Below are 7,321 nucleotides of genomic sequence, written 5' to 3'. Positions count from 1 at the left end.
AATGTTAGATTCAGCTTGTCTAGTACCAAAAGTATCTTGTTGGTCTTTTCCAGAAAGATTTACGGATCAATTTAGGAACAATTGACATCTTTATGATTTTGGATGTTCCTATTCAAGAATAGAATATGCCTTTTGATTTAATCAAGTTATCTTTGTGTTCTCTATTAATTTTAATAAAATATTGATTGAACTATAATTCAAATACCATAAAATATGTCATTTATTTTGTTTCTTTATTTTTTTTTTTTAGAGACAGAGTCTCACTCTGTTGTCCAGGCTGGAGAGAAGTGGCTCCATCACAGCTCACTGTAATCTCGAACTCCTGGGCTCAAGTGACCCTCCTGCCTCAGCCTCCCAAGTAGCTGGGACTACACCACACACAACTAATTTTGTAGTTTTCTATAGAGATAGGATCTCGCTATATTGTCCCAGCACACACCACCATACCCAACTAATTTTGTAGTTTTCTGTAGAAATGGGATCTCGCTATATTGTCCCAGCTGGTCTTGAATTCCTAGTTTCAAGTGATCCTCCTGCCTTGGCCTCCCAAAATGCTGGAATTACAGGTATAAGCCACCATGCCTGGCCAAAAACTACCATTTTAAACTGTATATATCACTGCTTTTCAGCATATTCACAGTTATCTAACCATCATCATAACCAATGTTTGAACTGTTCATCATTTCAAAAAGTAACTCCATAACCTTTAGCTATCACTCCAGTCCCCTATTCCCCCATCCCCGAACAACCACTAATCTACTTTGTGTCTCTATGAATTTGTCTATTCTGGATAGTTTATCTAAAGGGAATCATATAATACATGGCCTTTTATGACTCGCTTCTTTCATTTAGCACAATGTTTTCAAGGTTCAGCCATAGTGTAACAGGTATCAGTATTTCCTTCCTTTTTATAAAAAAGTTGTGGTAGGCTGGGCACAGTGGTCATGCCTATAATCCCAGCACTTTGGGAGGCCAATGTGGGTGGATCACCTGACGTCAGGAGTTCGAGACCAGTCTGGCCAACATGGTGAAACCCCGTCTCTACTAAAAATACAAAAACATTAGCTGGGTGTGATGGCGCATGCTTGTAATCCCAGCTACTCGGGAGGCTGAGGCAGGAGAACCACTTGAACCCAGGTGGCGGAGGTTGCAGTGAGCCAAGATCAGGCCACTGCACTCCAGCCTAGGCGACAAGAGCAAGACTCCATCTCAAAAAAAAAAAAAAAAAAAAAAAGAGGCTGGGCGCAGTGGCTCACGCCTGTAATCCCAGCACTTTGGGAGGCCGAGGCGTGAGGATCACGAGGTCAGAAGATCGAGACCATCCTGGCTAACACGGTGAAACCCTGTCTCTACTAAAAATACAAAAAATTGGCCGGGCGAGGTGGCAGGCTCCTGTAGTCCCAGCTACTTGGGAGGCTGAGGCAAGAGAATGGCGTGAACCCCAGGGGGTGGAGACTGCAGTGAGCCAAGATCGCGCCACTGCACTCCAGCCTGGGTGACAGCGAGACTCTGTCTCAAAAAAAAGTTATCGTAAAATCACATACAAAATTTATCGTCTTAACTGTTTTTAAGTGTTCATTTCAATAGTGGTAACTTTATTCACATTGCTATGCAACAGATCTCTAGAACTTGTCCATCTTGCAAAAGTGAAACTCTGTGCTCACTAGACAGCTGTCCATTTCCTTCTCATTCCAGCCCCTGGCAACCACCCTTCTACTTTCCGTCTATGGATTTGACTACTTTAGATACCAAATAAGTGAAATCATACAGTGTTTGTCTTTCTGTGACTGACTTATTTCATTTAGTACAATGCCTTTAAGGTTCATCAATGTCATAGCATGTGACAGTATTTTCTTATTTTTTAAGGATGAATAATGTTACAATTTTAATAATTATAAATGGCTGCCTCAGCTCCACCCATCACGTTCTTGTTTAAGGAAAGTATAAGTGAGACCAATGAGCACAGGCAGCGTTTCTTTTGTGCTGGTCCCTTTCATCTGAAAACAAAATGTCTTCCCCAGAAGCTCTAGAGGAAACTTATGTCTAATCAGTCAAAACTAAGTCACATTCTATTCTCAAGGAAGGCTGGGAAAGACAGTATTTGGTTTTCCAGCCTCTTCAGGAGGAGGTTACTGGGGAGAAGGAAATTGGGGGTACCTCGTTAGTAATCACCTCATGTCCTCCACCCACTTCCCCCTTTGGGACTTTGGAGTAGAAAGGGGAGATTGGGAACCACTGCTTGACCACTGCTTCCCTGAGGAGCATGGACAATGGGAAAGGATGCAAGGTCTGAATCCCTCATAGGGGTACTGTTAAGGATCAAAGGAGATTATTTATGTAAGCAGTTAGCACTATGCTGGCACAGAGTAAGCACCCAATAGAAGTTTGCTATTGTTATTCTTTTTATTGATACTATTATTATTATTGTTAATGCTGCTGTTTTCTCCTTTCTTGACTCCTCCAGGCCAGAAGAGCCAGGCTTTCCACTTCTTCTCTGACAGAAAATTCCCCTACTTCATATCCTTTTTCTATTGCAAGAGCAAAACTCCATTATCAAATCAGGCTTGCTTTTGAGTCCTATATAAAACTTAAGTAGAGTGATCATACAATTTATTATACAAACTGGAACGCTTTGGAGAACAAACAAGAACACTTTTTGGTGGAATTATGGGAGTTCAAGAGGAAAAAAATTTTAAAAACAACACTTTTTGAGTAATAGCTTTGTTGAGATAGAATTCACATACCACACAATTCACCTTGCACCTCAGTGATTTTTAATATATTCACAATTGTTCAACTATTGCCACAATCAGTTTTAGAATATTTAATCTCTCCCAAAAGGACACTCTGTATCCTTTAAATGTAACCCTGGTGTTCTCCATCCTCCCCAGCCCTAGGCAACCACTAATCTACTTTCTGTCTTTATATTTTGGCCTATTCTGGACATTTCATATAAATGGAATCCTACGATGTGTGGTCTTTTGTGCTTCCTTCTTTCACTTAGCGTCACGTTTTCAAAGTTTCAAAGTTTCAAACTTCACCCATGTGATAGCATGTATCAGTACTTCTTTCCTTTTTATTGCTGAATAATGTTCTATTGTATAGATAGATCACATTTTCCTGTTCATTCACGGACATGTGGATTTTTTCCACCTTTTGGCTATTGTGAATAATGCTGCGATGAATAATTGTGTACAAGTATGTGTTTTTGTATCTGTTTTTAATTCTCTAGGGTGTATGCCTAGGAATAGAATTACTGGGTTAAATGTAACTGCACGTTTAACCTTTTTTTTTTTTTCCGAGACGGAGTCTCGCTCTGTCACCCAGGCTGGAGTGCAGTGGCGCGATCTCGGCTCACTGCAAGCTCTGCCTTCCGGGTTCACACCATTCTTCTGCCTCAGCCTCCCGAGTAGCTAGGACTACTACAGGTGCCCGCCACCAAGCCTGGCTAATTTTTTGTATTTTTAGTAGAGACGGGGTTTCACCAGGGTCTCGATCTCCTGACCCCGTGATCTGCCCGCCTCAGCCTCCCAAAGTGCTGGGATTACAGGCATGAGCCACCGCGCCAGGCCACGTTTAACCTTTTAAAGAACTGCCATACAGTTCTGATATCTACACCTTCACATCAGCATAGGCTATTACCTTTTTTTGAGACAGAATCTTGCTTCATCGGCCAGGCTGGAGTGCAGAGGCATGATCTTGGCTCACTGCAACCTCCACTTCCTGGGCTCAAGTAATTCTGCCTCAGCCTCCCGAGTATCTGGGATTACAGGTGTGTGCCACCATGCCAGCCTAAGTTTTGTATTTTTAGTAGAGGCGGGGTTTCACCATGTTGGCCAGGCTGGTCTCGAACTCCTGACCTCAGGTAATCCACCCGCCTCAGCTTCCCAAAGTGCTGGGATTACAGACGTGAGCCACCGCAGCCGGCCGGCTACTATCTTTTTGACTGTAGTCTTCCCCGTGAGTGTGAAGTGGTAGCTCATTGCGATTTTGATTTGCACTTCCCTACTTTCCTGAATGCCTGATGATATTGAACATCTTTTCTTTTTTCTTTTCTTTTTTTTTTTTTTTTTTGAGACAGAGTTTCACTCTTGCTGCCCAGGCTGGAGTGCAGAGGTGCAATCTCAGCTCACTGCAACCTCCGCCTCCCAGTTTCAAGCGCTTCTCTTGCCTCAGCCTCCCGAGTAGCTGGGATTACAGGTGCCCGCCACTATGCCCAGCTAATTTTTGTATTTTTTAGTAGAGACAGGGTTTCATCATGTTAGCCAGGCTGGTCTCGAACTCGTGACCTCAAGAGATCCGCCTGCCTCAGCCTCCCAAAGTCCTGGGATTACAGGTGTGAGCCACTGCATTTGGCCATTGAACATCTTTTTATGTGCTTCTTGGCCAGCAGAGGACCCTTAAAAAACTTTTAATTTTGACCTAGTTTCACATGTACAGAAAAGTTACAGAATCATTAAAACAAAAAACTACCCTTCATCCAGATTTCCCAGCTGTTAACACTTTGTTCCATTTCAGCTATCATTTCCTCTCTTTTTTTTTTTTTTTTTTTTTGAGACGGAGTCTTGCTCTGTCGCCCAGGCTGGAGTGCAGTGGCGCGATCTTGGCTCCCAAGTTCACGCCATTCTCCTGAGTAGCTGGGACTACAGGCGCCTGCCACCACGCCCGGCAAATTTTTTGTATTTTTTTTAGTAGAGACGGGGTTTCACCATGTTAGCCAGGATAGTCTCAATCTCCTGACCTTGTGATCCGCCCACTTCGGCCTCCCAAAGTGCTGGGATTACAGGCCTGAGTCACCGCGCCTGACCTCTCTCTTTTTTTCTTTTTCTTTTTTTTTTTTTACTAAGCCTCTGCTCACTGCAGCCTTGACATCCTAGGCTCAAGCGATCCTCCCACCTCAGCACCCCAAGTAGCTGGGACTATAGGTATGCACCACCATGCCTGGCTAATTTTTGTGTTTTTTGTAGAGATGGGTTTTTGCCGTGTTGCCCAGGCTGGTCTTGAATTCCTGAGCTCAGGCAATCTGCCTGCCTGGCCTCCCAAAGTGCTGAAATTACAGGCTTGAGCCACTGTGCCCAGCATCTGTCTCTCTCTCTCCCCTCACCCCCATGCATACACACTTATACACATTTTTTTTAAACAATTTGAGAGTAATTTGCATTCATCATGTCCCTTTATATATGAACACTTCAGTGTGGAGTTCATGAGAACAAGGACTTTTTTTAATGTGATCTCAGAACACTTACCAAAAATCAGAAAACTCAACGTTGATAAAATAATATTATGTAATCCATAGTCCATATTCAAACTTCACCAGTTGCCCCAATATTCTATGTTCAAGTTCAGGATCACAGATTACATTTACTCATCAGATTTCTTTAATTACCTTTCATGTGAAACAGCTCCTCAACCTTTCTCTATCTTCAGTGGCCTTGATATTTTTTTTTTTTTTTTTTTTTTTGAGACAGAGTCTCGCTCTGTCGCCCAGGCTGGAGTGCAGTGGCGCGATCTCGGCTCACTGCAAGCTCCGCCTCCCGGGTTCACGCCATTCTCCTGCCTCAGCCTCTCCGAGTAGCTGGGACTACAGGCGCCCGCCACCACGCCCGGCTAATTTTTTGTATTTTTAGTAGAGACGGGGTTTCACTGTGGTCTCGATCTCCTGACCTCGTGATCCGCCCGCCTCGGCCTCCCAAAGTGCTGGGATTACAAGCGTGAGCCACCGCGCCCGGCCTCACCAGCCTATTATTGTGCAGTTAGTCTGGGGGAAATAAACACAGGATTTTGTGTTTATCTGCCTGAAATATTATCCTTATTTATCTACTTTAATCACTCCTTTTAATGTTGAACAAAGTAAATATTTGTCTGCCTTAATTCCTCTTCCTTTTGACTGTAGGACAAACTAAATATTGATCCTGCCTTAGTCCCTCCTCCTTTTGACTTTAAGACAAGCCAGATAAAGAAATGTCTTTATTGCCATTTTACTTTTTTATTTTTCTGGTAGTGTGGCAGGTGGGAAGGTAAAGATGACTGGAGAAGGCAAAAGAGGGCTAGATCCCATGATGGGCTGTATGCCCAGGCAAGGAAGGAATGGGACTTTGCGAGCATCGAAGACAAGGGTGCCTGTGCTGAGGGAACTGTGTGGGGTTAACCCCAGAGAAACAGAGGCTGCGTCTTCACCCAAGACATGTTTATGGCACAACAAATACAACAAGCAGGAGCTGTTTTCTGGCAGAGAAAGTTTCCTTTTTTTTTTTTTTTTGAGTCGGAGTCTCGCTCTATCACCCAGGCTGGAGTGCAGTGCTAAAATCTTGGCTCAGTGCAACCTCTGCCTCCCAGTTTCAAGCGCTTCTCTTGCCTCAGCCTCACAAGTAGCTGGGATTACAGGTGCCCACCACCACACCTGGCTAATTTTTTGTATTTCGTAGAGATGGGGTTTCACTATGTTGGTCAGGCTGGTCTTGAACTCCTGACCTCAGGTCATCCGCCCACCTCAGCCTCCCAAAGTGCTGGGATTACAGGCGTGAGCCACCGCACCTGGCTGAGAAAGTTTCCTTTTTTTTTTTTTTTTTTTTAAATGGTGAAAAGATATACACATATTTAGAATTAGCCAGCTGGACTCAGTTTAGATTATTCCAATGTTGTTGGCAACATCCAAAGCTTCGTAATCAGGAGACAGTCAAACACATTCCTTCTTCTCTCCATCAGGCCGAATCAGGGTGTTGACATTGGCCACATCAATGTCTTAGAGCCTCTTCGCAGCCTGTTTGATCTGGTGCTTGTTGGCTTTAACATCCACAATGAACACAAGTGTGTTGTTGTCTTCTGTCTTCTTCATGGCGACTCAGTGGTCAGCGGAAACTTGATGATAGCATAGTGGTCAAATTTGTTTCTCCTGGGAGCACTCTTCCAAGGATATTTGGGCTGCCTCCGGAGTCGCAGCGTCTTGGGCTGCCGGAAGGTGGGTGATGTGCGGATCTTCTTTTTTTTTTTGTGGCTGTGGACACCTTTCAACACTGTCTTCTTGGCCTTTAAATTCTTCGCTTTGGCTTTGGCTTTAGGAGGGGCAGGAGCTTCCTTCTTCACTTTCGGCGCCATCTTGTGAAAAGGGAAAGTTTCCTTTCTAATACCATTTTCACTTCTGAATTTTGTGGATCATTTCTTGGTATCCACCCCAGATATCACGAGTGTGGGCTGGATCTTAGGGATTGTGAAGTCTTCATTTCCCTGTGGTGAGATCTGAGGCATGACTTTAAACAGTGTGAGGGAAGGAGATCTCCAGGCACTTTAATAGAATGGAGAAGCATGATGGGATTTAAGAGGA

The 7,321-nt window shown here is 43.8% G+C and overlaps 1 pseudogene; it reads right to left on the bottom strand.

Annotated features, from left to right (window-relative positions):
- Positions 1-6,622: 6,622 nt before the first annotated feature.
- Positions 6,623-7,095, bottom strand: LOC116461003 (large ribosomal subunit protein uL23-like; annotated as a pseudogene).
- Between the last annotated feature and the right edge of the window lie 226 nt (positions 7,096-7,321).

The sequence above is a fragment of the Hylobates moloch genome, unplaced genomic scaffold, assembly GCF_009828535.3.
Source record: "Hylobates moloch isolate HMO894 unplaced genomic scaffold, HMol_V3 SCAFFOLD_3, whole genome shotgun sequence".
In the NCBI taxonomy this organism is placed as follows: domain Eukaryota; kingdom Metazoa; phylum Chordata; class Mammalia; order Primates; family Hylobatidae; genus Hylobates; species Hylobates moloch.
The sequence above is the reverse complement of the archived record's forward strand: the minus strand, read 5'-3'. Positions and strand labels throughout refer to the sequence as shown.